This window comes from Sparus aurata, chromosome 11, assembly GCF_900880675.1.
Source record: "Sparus aurata chromosome 11, fSpaAur1.1, whole genome shotgun sequence".
Taxonomy (NCBI): Eukaryota; Metazoa; Chordata; class Actinopteri; order Spariformes; family Sparidae; genus Sparus; species Sparus aurata.
The window spans coordinates 27,789,004-27,803,818 of record NC_044197.1 but is presented as its reverse complement, the minus strand read 5'-3'; positions in this window follow the sequence as shown (position 1 = coordinate 27,803,818).

Genomic DNA, 14,815 nt, shown 5'->3' with positions numbered 1-14,815 from the left:
TATCAGATTACTTTTATGAAAAACTAATTTAAAAACGGATTACTGGTATTGCAGAGCTAATAAGTAACGTTACTCGTTACAACAAGAAAGTAATCCAAGAACCCTAACAGATAACTTTCTAAGTTACCCCCAACAGTGTTCAAGACCCACAGCTTCACTGTTCAGTCTTACCACATAAGCCTTCTTTCCCCCCTCAGCAGACAGCTGATTTCAGCAAAAAAAGTTCGGATAAACCGGCTCTTACCTGTACAGCACCAAACAGCAGATAAAGACTCAATCTCATTGCAGTTTCTACCCCAATCCCTCAAGTGCCCCCTTGCCCCTCAAAAGGGTTTATTGTTAAAATCTCCCCCTATGAAATTGAACAAGTCTTAAAGATCTTGTGGTGATTTTTCTTGCGTTACTGTGGCAATCCTGGTGTTGTCTTAATGTCGTTTGCCATTTATCTGATGGAGATAGAAAAGCATGGATTCTCGTAATTTGTTCACAACGTCACACTATCAATCAAGTCATGAAATAAAAAAGAACACTGCTTCATATACCTGGTCACTAGTGGTGCATTAAAGGCTAGCTGGTATCCCATTCTTCTCCCCTGCCAGCCTGCTTTGTTATTACAGGAACAGTAGAAAGTGAAGCAACTTTGCTGCTGGACTTCAGTTCAATTTTGGGTGTTACATGCCATCAACACTGACCATCATGCAGAAATCAGTAATAACAGCACAATGTCTTCTAGCTGGTTAACTCCCAAAATGTCAGGAAACTAGTAGTGATAGCTTTATGGCTGTTAAAAAGAAAGGGACCATAATGCATTGAAACAACGGGTAGATTTCATAGCCTTCGGTCTGAAGTGTGCCTTTGAGAAACCTTCATTTGGAGGACCATGTAGCCTGGACCCTTCGCCCTACTGCTCTATCCCACCAAGACTCGGGACATCCAGGCATTTATGTGCCAAATGGAGGAGTAGGGCGAAGTGGTAGAAGCAGTATTAGGATTGAGCCAAAGTTAGAGATAGCTGCGGTGCATTTATTAGCTAATGAGCCAGAATCCTCCAGTAGGAGGTGGTGGAGTCCAAACACAGAACTGAGATGGAATATTTGATTTCATAACCATCATTCGGAGATAAACATTACTGCACATAAAAGGTCTAATTTGTAAAGAACTAGATTTTTGATGTCAGTAGTGGTTGATTCTACTTACTTGCAAACTGGACGTTTGGTGCTAACGTTGATTTGTGTCAAATGGATGTGGAACAGGTAACTGTTTGCCATTAGCCATGTCATCTTCACAAGGTGAAGAAAGGGGATTTTTTTTGTTGTTGTGAAAAGCTCAGTAACAGAATATGACCCAGACAAATGCATGATTATTGTTCTGTAAACACTGTCTACCTCTGGTCCTGATAAAAGTGACTCAACAGACAAAAAGCACAGTCAGTGATGTATCTGTGGACCATTTTGGTGTCCGTTCACCACATCCACCCACCTCCAAAAATCTGTGAATACCTTTAAATGCTAAGTCGACCAAAAAGATACACACAGACGCACGTGAGAGGGAGTAGAACCTGTACATTCATCAACATGTCTAAAGCGAGACAAAGAGCAGCGTTTTACCAGCTCCCGCTCTCTTTGTCCCTGTAAAACACTGGAGTCAACCTGTCCTTCTGTACGAGCGGTTTTTAAGTAACAATAGATGAAACAAAAAATGTTGCTAACATCTTTGAAGCATTTAGAGGCAAATATTTACTCAATCTGAAAAAGGCGAGGCAGGAAGGTCTCATAGATTCAGGTGCTGCACTCTGAATGTGTGTGTGTGTGTGTGTGTGTGTGTGTGTGTGTGTGTGTGTGTGTGCATGTTTCCATTTTGGTTTGGGATTAACGTCAGCACAAAGAGACAGCAGCTGCTTCGGCAGGTAAACATGGAGGGAGAATTTCCAGTGTATCTGCGTGCCTGTTTATATGTCGGGCCAATGTAAAGACAGCAGTTACCTACAGGTGTACAGTTACAATTGGCAGATTGAGAAGTGATGCGACCACAGGGGAAACACACACACACACACACACACACTGACACGCAATACACACTCGGATTCTAGTATGCGGACCAGACAAGGTAAGTTAAACTCTTGGAGTACTTCAGTATCCGTGCCGTTAAAACCTTAAAATGTGTGGTAAAGTGGATTCTCTGTTTGTATACTCGTGTACACGTCATCTCTCATAAAGTCAGAATTTTAATCATGTGCATTCATGTTCAGCTTCTCAGAATGTAAAACTCCTTTCGTCAAAATATCATCATTTATGTCCTGCCTGTGACAGTCAAGGGGGTGAGAAAGTGTGATGATCTGAACAGTGAGTTAAATACCACTGCAGTTCTTGTCATGAAGCTGACCTGCTCAGTGCTTATTGCTGAGGGTACATCACCATCTAGTGGCTTGAAGAAGAAATTGTGGAGACCCAAGAAGGTGCAGTGGAAAAATGTATCTACCTAGAAACTTAGAGGTTTGCTTTACAATCCAGGATAAACTGCATTTGCTGTTGGGAAAAAAATGACATATACGTATGGTTCTTGTCACTTTAGACAAAGAGTCAATAGTAGGTGCTTTTTTTATGTTAAATATCTACAACTCGTAGAACTATACTGAAGTGAAGTCACTGATGGCCCAGACCAGTCAGGTGATATTGTGGGCAATTGCAAGAGTTTTTTATTATTTTATTTTATTTATGTATTTATTTATTTATTTCATGAACTTGTAATGGAGCCAGAATGAACTGCAGCAATCTAATCTGCCATCTTTTCAACTTTATATAAAGTCATAACAGTTGGATGGTGGCATAACAGCTAATGAAATAGGAGGAAAATCAAGAAAATAAATCACGCTGGGGTTAGGGTGTCCTAACGTAATTGACAGTCTATTGAAGATAGTGAGAAAGTGTCATTTCTGTTTGTGTGCTAATGTTTTAGTTAGAGTAAAGACATGACAATGACATGTCATAAGATGGCGAATGAAGAAAAAACTAGATGAGAAAACAAAAACATGGACTAATGTCCTTATTCCTCAGTTGTAACATCACCATCACTATTTGTATTACTTCATAAATTCATCATCAATTATTTGCAACATGACAAATTAAAATCAAGTAGATATTTTGTATACATTTTAAATGTAAATTATGTCATTATGTTTAATTACTTTTGTGACTTAAACTGGTGCCATCATGAAAAGTCCATTTCTAGTGAGACTACAAATATGTTTTAGCTAAATGTAAACAATAATCCATGACAAATACCACAAAAAAACAAAAATGACATCCTTAAATGAGACCCTCATTAAAAATAACTCATGTACACAAACTGTTAGACTATTAATATGGAAAAAATGTGAAAATACATGTTAAAGAATAGTGTGCCTTACTGAAACAAAACATGGCTAAGACACTTATGACCACCATGTTATATAATATTTGCCTTCAGGAGATAAATTGCAGCTAATTTAGATGTGCACCATTCAAATCTCAAACATGACACGTTCAAGCTTGATATGTATGTGGTCATTCATTTATCACAATTTAACATCCTCCCGGACGCACATCACAAATGCTCACAGCAAACAGCTTGAAGATACTTTTGTACTTACACCATTGAAAGACTCAGGCATCTGAAGTTGGCCTCACACACACACACACTTCTCTAAACCCCCGTCCCCCTAGCTCTCCTGCTTTGTCTTTAATAGCAGTGGGTGTCAGCGGCATGCTGCCTCTTCAGAAGAAAAGATATGGGGGTAGAGAGACGGACAGAGGGAGAAAGAGATAAAAAGAGAGAGGCAGGTAGGGCAAATGTTTGGTCTGTGTCTGATAGAGGCTCCAGGTAAACATGCTGGTGTGGCTGCCTCCAGACACACACCTGACTCCTTATGTAGCAGAGGAAAAAAGCAGGCAGCTGACTACTCCATTCACTACTCTCTTCCTCCTTCCCTGTCCATTGAAATAATCTGAATTGCAACATCTTAATAATTCAGTGCTGAATGTGAAAAAAGTCCCTTTTAACTGTGTTGCACTGTAAAATGATTTGGAGTAACTCAGCTATTTGAGACTTTGGTAGCCTTATTATGTGAATCCTGTGCTGGAAAAGTCACCTAGCATTACACACTAACCTCAATACAGCATCCAAATAGCCCACCCGAACACTAACTAACTTGGTTACACTGATATATTTTTCGTTTTTTTCCAAACCGCACCCAGTCTGTTGTCACACATGTTGACCGTTAACTCCACATCACTGAAAACAACATTAGCAAGCCACCGTTAGTTTTGTCAGTTGGTTCAGTTGGCCTGCGTATCAGGTAAAACTGGTTGCTGGTTGGAAATGTTAAGCAACAACTAATCTCTACATATTAACTGGTATGGGTGTTGCAGCCGGTTTTAATTTGGTGAGACATCAAACTCCGCTTAGTAGTCCAAAAAGCCTTTGTTAAGGTGGCTAAATTATTCAAAAAGCCTACATGTTATCTCCAAACTATATTTCCTTCCTTCTACAGTACAGTATAACTGTATTAAATTAAGCAGCCAGTAGTTTACTATTTCTCCACTTAGCAGTGTTATAATTAGGCAAATTTTGAATTTACTAAAGGCTGTTTGCAAACTTGCCCAAACTACTGAGCTGGCACAAAACATACATACCTACATGCAAACTCCACAACAGGATTTGACCTGGAAGTGTCATTCAGTTTGACACTGCCCTCCAAATATGGTCTAGTTACTAATCTGTCCGGACATCGGCGTCAAACAAATCTCAACCCAACAACTGGCTCTAAGTGTGTCTTTCTGAGCCATGTTAGCCATAAAAAAAAAAGTCACCATTTTACCCTGAACATGTGTCAGAATCTGCCCATGCCTAAAATTCAGGATTACACTCTGAGATCTCGTTTCATGAGTTTTAAATTTTTTTATGTCATTAAATAACAGTATATATTACACACTGTATTGCCCTACCAGTAGTAACAGTATTACATTATGTGCTCCTGCATAGATTTCACAGATGCACACACTGATATTCTCCCATTCTGTGCATGCTTGCGCCACACACACAGTAGCAGTAGTGACGGTAGTATCAGGCATTACTTCATCCAGCGCAGATAAGAGAAGTTGTGAAACGAACTGTGCAAATCTTTCCACTTCAGCTCAAACTCGGTCTCATATCAAAGCTGCGGAGCGATAACGTCTCTCCCACTCTTACGAACACAGTTTTGGATAGACTCGGTAACTATGTTGGTGGTCTCTCCCCCTCTCGCCTGCCTCTCTGTTAGATTAGCTCACTGACTGACTGGTATGTATGTCTCATTTCCCAGACAGAGTCAGACTCAAACTAGCAAGATTCACTCAATTCATCTGAATGAACTGATGAAAGTAATTTGAGTGTCATTTTTTCATCCACAAGTTTAAACAAGTTTAAAAAAGCAGTTTATATGCTTGTGGTTGTAGCAAACGGTGGCCTGAGAGATACTGGGACAGAGGGAGTAACAATTGTTCAGCCTGGATGATATCAGTGCATACATAACTCTTTTAAGATCAGTGGAAAGAAATGCTTAATTTTGGAGAGGGTTTTGTAGTTGGAAGAAGCCAGACCTGCAATCGCAATCTACCTGCCTGTTAAAAGTTAGATCAAATGTAGTGACAGGGGTTGCACAAGTGCACACATTCGTTACTCAAGTAGACGTGAAGAAGTACAGGCTCTGAACTGTATTCAAAGTATAAAAGTTTCCCTCTGAATCACATTCCAGACGCTCACAGTTAGGGCATTTAGCAGACGCTTCTATCAAAAGCAACTCACAGTAACATGGCTGCCATGCAAGGTGCCAACCAGCATATCAGGAGCAGTTCGGGGGTCCTTCCGATAATTTCTCAGGGGAATTTACAGTATAAAGACAGAAAAGAAGTGGAGCTAAAACTGAACCCTGTGGAACACCGCATAAGATACACCTGTTATGGATAAGCTGCAAATAGAAACAATGAAGTGACACCACCAATTAATCAAGGGATGAGAAACAGAAGGGCGTCATTCAGTGACAGTTTGGGCAAAAAATAAGTTATCAAATGATAGCGCATTTAGTAAATTGTCATTCACATATTCATGAAATTATAATATAAGATGTCAAATAAACAATGCCAGAACAAGTACGGTCATTTTTGTTATGGCTATCCTGTAAACTTGATCAAATGTCACTCAAACCATTTTTATGAACTTGGTACGTTGGCACTGACCGTCATTCATTGAAGTCCTCTGAAGATCACAATCACTGCCGCTGGTGATAAAATATCTACTTCTGCACAAACAGGATGTATTAACTACTTTCTTTTACGCACCATGAATGGAGGGGAATAACCCTTTCGAGGGTAGTGTGTGTGTGTGTGTGTGTGTCTGTGTTTGTGTGTGTGTGTCTGTGTGTGTGTGTGTGTGTGTGTGGCTGCAGGTGTGCCGTCTGTGTGTGTGTGGGACATTCTCTCCTGGTGCTGGAGCAGAACAAACATGGATTAGAGCCACACCATCATGCAGGTACCGACAACTCCCTGTTCATCTACGCACACACACACACACACACACACACACACAGCAGCGCACTCAAACAACCAGCTGCTGCAGCTTACATGATGTCAGGGCCATTAAAGTCATGTAGCTGGAGAGAGCAGACAGACAGATGAAAGGTCTGTCATTTAAACTGAGCGAACTATTAGAAGGCTTATAACCGCTGACGGACTGACAGGTTCGATGCCGCGGGCGTGGCGGCTGCAAACCTGTAAGGTAGAGAGTCCATGTATCTCCAATATATGAACCACACTTGATTTGTTATCTTTATCGTTATTCAATCATGAAGGCCACACTTTGATGATGATGGGGGTACAGAATGCTGCCAGTCTCGCTCGACAGGTACGATTGATGGCTCTGATGGTAACTAAGTCCTGTACACACACACTTGCACTCGTACACTCAGCCGCTGTCTTGGTTTGGATCTGCACAATCCATCGAGAGTTCAACCTGAGGCTTTCCTGATAACATTCACACATATGCACAGTTGCACATGCACGCCTGTGACCTGGCTGGTCATTGCATCACACACACACACACACACACACACACACATACACACACACACAGAAACATACACACACAGACACACACACGCACACACAGGTTTTACCTTCAGTCGGCTGTTGTAACAGGGACCAAACTGTTCCTGTACTTTTGCAAACAGTCGAAAAGTTTGTCTAGAGTTCTCCACGTTGAAGGAAAAAGGATTTTTGTCCATGTAGTATTTACACTCTGGAGTCCTCTTTGTATGGACTTCAGTAGTTTGCATTAGTATCACTGATGTACGGTGGTGCAAATATATTAGCTAAAGTAACTCAAGCACAAGTTTGATGCAATTTTGATGTGCATACATGCTTGACTTGAGTAATACCATTTAGTGTGACTGTATATTTCTGCTCTACCACATTTCAGATGAAAATATAATACATTTCAACTCCACTATTTTTGGAATAGCAGCTATAGTCACTTAAGAAGAATTTCCAAAAACATGCGATGACTATTTAAAAAATGATGCATTGATCCAGATTTAATTAAAGGTGCAATATGTAAGAATGATAACGCTATCATCAGAATGTGAAGACAAAACAATTCTGACGTTAGGTCAAAGATGTCTATGTATTCTGTTGCAGAGTTATCGAAGTGGCATGCTAACCAGCTAGCTCTGTGCCTGAAAAACCTCAGTCTGAGGCTCCTGTGCTAGCAGTGTTAGTCTGGTTACCTTCACTGCTAACTGAGCTAGCTTGCTGTCAGTATTTAAAGTCATGGCACAGAATACAGTTGGCAGTAGTTAGCGGACAAGCAGTCAATTCTTAAATACTGCACCTCCTTGACCAGATGTTACATAAAAATGCTTCTTAAATGTTAATAATTCATTAAAACCCCAATGATATGATAAATGCAATAAAAAAAACAAATTATTCTGTACAACGTGCACTTGAACATTTTGCTGATAACACCTCTGTAATCAAATTTTAGTTAAAAAATGAATACAGGACTTTTACCTATAATGTAGTATTGCATTTGTATTATTTACCTTTAGCAAAGGGTCTGAGTGCTTCTCCCTTGCTAAGTAGAAACAACTTAGTGCTGAGCTAGCTGTCTACGCAAACAAACCAGATGCCACCGAGCATGTCTGAACTCATATAGACACACCAGTCCAAACCAGCTGCTGTTCAGTCAGCTGCAAGCCGGGGAGCCAAAAGACAGAGTGCGAGAGGGAGGATAGGGGCCCGGAAAGGCCAAGGTCAGCAGGGGCCATCATCACCATGGCAACGTCAGAAACACACTCACATGCATTCACACAGGCCGACGCATGTTGTGAGCTTAAAGGTTACCACAGTAACTTCATACAAAACACACACACACACACTAGTCATCAGGAAGAGAATGAGCGTGTGGTCAACTCTAGAGGCTTTGTTACAATCAATTACAGACGCCTGTATGTACGCAGGTTAAGCCATCAGTGACTCTCATCAGACTGTTTGTGTGCTCTGCACTGTTTGTAAGTCTATTTTTTACCCATAGAGAAGCCTGACTTTGGCTTTCCTGGCACACTGATGATCAACTGAGAGTTTAATGAGCAAAATACCAGAGGGTGGAGTAAGGTTTTCACAGTTGCTGGAGCAAATGTTATTCTCACAGAAGCGGCCCAGCTGCACAGCTGTCCTCGTGGAAAAATGATTTTAAATCAGATTTGTAGTTTCTCTGAAGCCCTAGCAAATATTTACCTCAAGGCCGGAAATAAATGTTGTCTGTGAAACTGAATTGGCGACACTTAATATAATAATCATGTAATAAAGAGGAGTTTAGTTATAAGACTAAGACTTTTTAAAGGAAATTATGTTTATTCACTTGTGTTTTAAGTGAGTTGTTTGTCTTTTATTTTGATCAACCAGAATTAAATTTAGCCGATTTTACATTTCTGCAATCCACAGATATATTGAAATTTGTAGGTTTCTTATCAACCATTTTGACATTTGTACAATACATGTAATATCACATTTACATGACACTGATAGTAACTGACTTTCACGTCAGTATGTGGAGGGGATGGTGGTGGCACTGCAGCTGGTCAAGAAGGCTGCCAGGAAAGAGGCTGCTGTTTGTGGTGGCTTTTTTACATCTGTAAACCACTTGATATTTTTAATGAGACATCATGACATTATCCAGCTGCCTAAGTGGCAACAAAATTAGATGTTTCTGACGGGGCGTCAGGAGAACTTCCAGCCATGTTTATGTCAACAGAGCCAGGTAAGCAAAAAAAGGCTTTTTTCTTAACCATAACAAGTAGTTTTTATGCCTAAACCTTTCCAGATTAACTGTAATGCACTGCATCAACTGAACATTAAGAAATGTAAAGTTTCAATATCTATGTAGTATGCGTAAACGTAAACTTCCAACATTTATTCTGGCGATTAGGATGCAATTGTGCCTCATGTAAACATATTAATTGATTGAGTTTCTGAGGCTTGTGCATGAAGGTTCTGTCATTGCAACTCCACTGTCTGTGAGATAATAGACAGGGCTTCATCTGTGCCCTTTTGAACCAAACATCTCAGGAAATGTGTGTTTGTGTGTGTCAGAATGATGGAGTGGTGAAGGGTTTGCATTTTCAAGCAGCTGCTTGTCCTGGTAGAAATGAAGCGGATCGGAAAGGCAGAAGGGCACAGACAGCCCCTTCCCACACACGCACAGAGCCACACACACACACACACACCTCTCACATCTCACTCAAGGAGGAACCTCGTGACTTGAGGTGCGGAGCAGTTTAGGTGCTCTGTGGGTGGCTGCAGTGCCGCAGCTGCAACATGGCAGCAAAATATCTGGAGAATGTGTCACCGAAAAACCATGAGTCATCACTGAGATTCTGTATCTTTCAGCAACAACACGTTGCATCACTGAGGAATGAGTTGTAAAGGGAAAGAAAACGCTCAATACGGGTGGCTTTAAGAAATGTAACATCCCAGGTATGACGATTCTCCAGTTTCACCCCTAATTCACAGGCCCGATTATCATGAACAAGGTTTTTTTCTCTCTCCCGCTCTCATTTGCCCCCTATACATTCTCATGGTTGAACAGATAAACCTCTGAAGAGAAATCGTGTTTTTTTCTTGCTGCGGTTTGGTTGGAGAGAAAAACTCTGCACTGCCTCACTCCTGGCTCTCCTCCTGCCTCTTCTCAGTGAACGGAAAAACCCTCTGCACTGTATGTGGATTATTTATGAAGATACAAGTTCATTCAACGGTGATGCATTTGACGCACACGCGCACACACACACACACATGCACACAAACACACACACACACACACACACACACACACACACACCTCCTGACTCTCCGGGTCATGGACTAAGGAGGTCAGGGTGTTAGGTGAAGAATTAGTAGCTCCTTAGGAAACTCAATACCACCCACCTGGCCACACACACACACACACACACACACACACACACACACACACACACACGCCTCAATGGTGAACAGCACACTTGCGCACAAAATAGTAGAGCTGCAGTGATTCACCCAGTTGTGACCAAGTGCCTTCAGGGGTCGTATGCAGCCGATTAGAAGCCGGAGTCCCATGCACGCACAAACATAGACACACACACACACACACATCAGCACACACATTCTAAAAAACTGAATTTCCCAATGTAATGCTGTGCTTTTAATGTCTTATTGTGCTATGTTTTACAAATTGTATCACTATTAAATTGGAGCTGTAACACCTCAGTTTGCCCTTAAGAGGGAGACCCACACCACATATCACATCCCCAACCCGGCTTTTACTTTGGTAAATTATTCAAAAGTAAGACCAGTGAATTCACGGCTATTGCTATGAACACAATGTCAATAATTACCTGTTTCTTAATACCCAATGCTGCCTTTCTTTATGTCCATTGTTGAAACATCTAGAAGGCCACACTAAACCAGTTCTTTTACCTGATTTGAAAGCTGTGTTTTATTTATTCATTACTTCCAGACTAATGGTCGATTGGTATTGATTCAACCATCCAGTTTTAAAGCCAATCCATTCATTTCCCATTCCCCTAAGAGCCAGGACGACCATTTCAGCCAGCCTCCCCGGAGTCCCGGTCCTCACAGAAAGACAGATATTCATGCTAATGCAACAAGACAGACACTAATATACACACATACAAAGAGGAAGCCTGAGCCTGAGCAAGCAACCGTTACATAGAAATAGGGGGTCTTGGCAGAGAGAGGGAGAACTTGTCCTAAGCCTATTAGTACTATTAGTGATACTTGGTGGTAATGATTGAAAGCCACTTAGCGCTGGTGTATTTACCAAGAGGATCAGCCACAGCATGGTTAAACAGGCCTGATGGATTAACTCAGTCCAATACTGAGCCATACACACTGACCTGGAGAGGGCAAGAGAAGAGAAGAGAAGAGAAGAGAAGAGAAGAGAAGAGAAACACATGGCTTTAGTTTTCCCCTTCTGTTACCTAAATCTATACAGTTTATGCATGTTTGAATGATAAATGGTGAAGATACAAGGATTATACCGTATGATTAATTAATTAAAAAAAGCAAGTCCAATTTACTGTTAGGCCGTAAATACATTAACTTACGTCAGTGTGGTAATTAAGCGTAGATATTATTTGCAATTTTGGTATTATCCTAATATGTGTAGATTTACTCAAGTACGTCACTTCAAATCAGAGGTATTCATACTTTACATGAGCTTCTCAGTTCAAGATTATGTATGCTTCAACTTCATTTCAGAGAGAAATGATGATATGCTGAAGTTGCTGTGTGCAGGATATAGGGAGATCCATCGGCACAAGCAATAATTTCCAGAAAATTCGGAATCTAATATTCATATAATGTTTTCATTAGTGTAAATTCATCCCAAACCAACCAAGACAAAATACTATTGTTTTGCCTTTTTTGCATCCTGTAGGGTCACATTAATTTGGTTATGTTTGCTATTATATTTTTACATGATGCGGTGCTGTCCATAATCATACGCACACACCCACACACACACACACACATACAGGGCGGTGTGTTGTCCAAAATGTAATCCATTATTCTGCATGTGCAGTATCAACCAGTGAAGCAAATGTCTGTGTGGCAGCTCTGCAGACATGGAGCTGTGGTTGAACTTTTTACCCTAATTACTTTTCTTCTAATGCCTGCAGTTTGCCGGAATCACCGCAAGCAATGAAACGTCACCGCTAGATGCCACTAAATCTTACACACCCGTCCTTTAAAAAGCTACTTGCACGTTATTTCAAAAGTAATAAACAAATAATGAAATGTTGAAATATACCAATTACAGGTGCTGTGTGTCCTTCATTAATAATCATCAGTCTTACTTTTATTAATTACTACTAACCTACTTTTACATACAGTACAATATTAATGCATGACTGTACACAGGATTTATCTTGTGTGGAAATACTGTTGCATGTTCTAAAAGCAGAAGCAGTGTCCCCCAAATGTATAATCACTTGACTATCGAATGTCTTGAATTAATAACTTGTAGCCCGAAGGCCACACATGCAGGATTCCTACCCTTATCTGTGCAGTGTGGCGAATAATTTGAGCCTGTTAGCCTACAGCGTTCAATATGACAAGCACTTAAAAAGTAGAAGTATAACAGAGGTTGGATTCAATGCAGAGCTGGGAAGGCAGCCAGACTTTATCTGGTCCCTTGCCATCCATTTCCATGACAGACATGAAGGGCATTGTGGATCACAGGCCAGCAGACTGTCTGAGGAATAAAGATGTGCCTTAAGCCGTGCGTGACCCCAGTACATGATCAGACTTGTGCTTTCTGAGGCCTTATGTATATTGAATTACTTCCGCTGGGATAATGTGTGATACATGACTTCCAGACGTAAACAACAGGGAGATATTCTGTAGAATACAAACAGAAGTAGGCCGCAAGGGATATTGGATCAGAGTATTTCACATTAAACTCCAAACAGAAGGATTACGTCTATGTTTTTTTTTTTGTTTTTTTTTCCCCCCTGTATATGAGAAGCCCGGTCTGGTTCAAACGAAACACCACTACTTTTAGCCGCCTCGTAACCTTTTTGGAGATTACCCTCTGATTTTGCAGCGTCATTAGGGAAGGATTTTCTCAGGCCCTGAAACAGCTGACATTTATAGATGTGAGGGTTTTTCTCTCTCAACACCAACAACGTGCATGCCCCTGCCAACCTTTCACATTCTCACAAGAGCGCCGCAATGTATCCCGCGCCAGCTGCGAGGTGGGAGCTCCCAGATGTTGCTGCTGAAGTGGCGTTATGTAAATCAGGGTAACCTAAGAGATTACCCTGACAGTCACATGGGTAGGACCGCTGGGCTCGGGGACTGGCACACAAACAGAGACGGATGGCGGATTACCTGCAGGATTTGCAGAGTAATGCTGTCTTTTTCAAATGAGTGAGGGACATTACTGCTTTTGCTCGATTATACAGTGGAAACCACACAAAAAGGGCATGTGACGCTGGCTACTGTGTGAGACAGATGAGTGAGACTTGAACCCGTCGATGTTGCAAACACTGTGGCACACTCAGCGCCTTACCCTGCTGACTCACAGAGTGGCCTTAAGCTCTTTTAATCCTGGAGATAAATCCGTGTTGGTGGCGTTTGACTTCGCTTCTCTGTTTTTGTTTTTTTTTCCCTGGCTTTTAAAAAGGCTTTCACGATGGAGAGGCCAGTGGTGGCGCGCTGAGTCACACAAGCACCTTAAGGAAGAAACGTGAGGGCGCTGAGAACGATGCAAAAACATGCAAATGCGGTTATGTTTCTCTGTTTCAATCAGGAGGCCAGAAAGAGGGAGAAGAAAACCCTCGAGTGCTGGGCAGCTGCAGCTATTCTGCTCCAGACGTCGCTGCTGGAATACATTGATTTCACTGATTACACTGCATCCTCCCGCCGCTGACGGGAACATCTCTTCAGTGTTTTCAATCGTGGGGAGCATATTGACTCAATTCAGAGAGAAAACAGTACAGACAAATCTTCCGCACACTTACATTTTCAGCCGTCTGAGCATGTCTCATCCTCCCCGTGTGGTAGCTACCATTTATTGTCTATACATTATTGACCTATTGGATTGTGCGGCAGCCAAGTCTCAGAGGAGGGAGGGAACAGGAATGAATTAATCACCGGGAGAGCGCCACTAATACGAGGATGACCTCACTTTATGTGAGATGCCTTACAAGAGACATTACGGAGCCACAGTGTGACTGGATGGCGTCACTGACAGATTGTGAAGAAAGAGATAAAAGAGTTTTTCAGCTCATATACAGTCAGGAGTCGTTCCAGAAGATGAGAAACACATTCTCTTTGGCTTGAGATGTCTAAAACACTCTTGGAGTAAGCAAATCCTATTTAAGTCTCCACCACTCTGTTGGCAAAGAGTATTCACTACTTTAAAAAAGTGCCCAGTAAGCAATCTAGATATGACTCAGAGCCCTGCATTATCACTATTTGGTGTATACGGTGTATAAGTGGCTAAGAAGACTCTGCGGTTTCATAGCACCACTGCAATATATACAGTGCTTCTTCATGTGGTGGATGTCCAGGGCCCCTCAGCACATTATGAAGAAGACAAACATAATAAAAAAGAAGTGTGACAATAACATTTCTGCTCATTTCTGCTCAACAGCTACACACAATGTTCAAATTGTTACTTATTGTGGGTTTTGTTGGTCACTGACACTCTGCAAATGTTCTCACTAAAGCCATGGTCGGATTAAGTA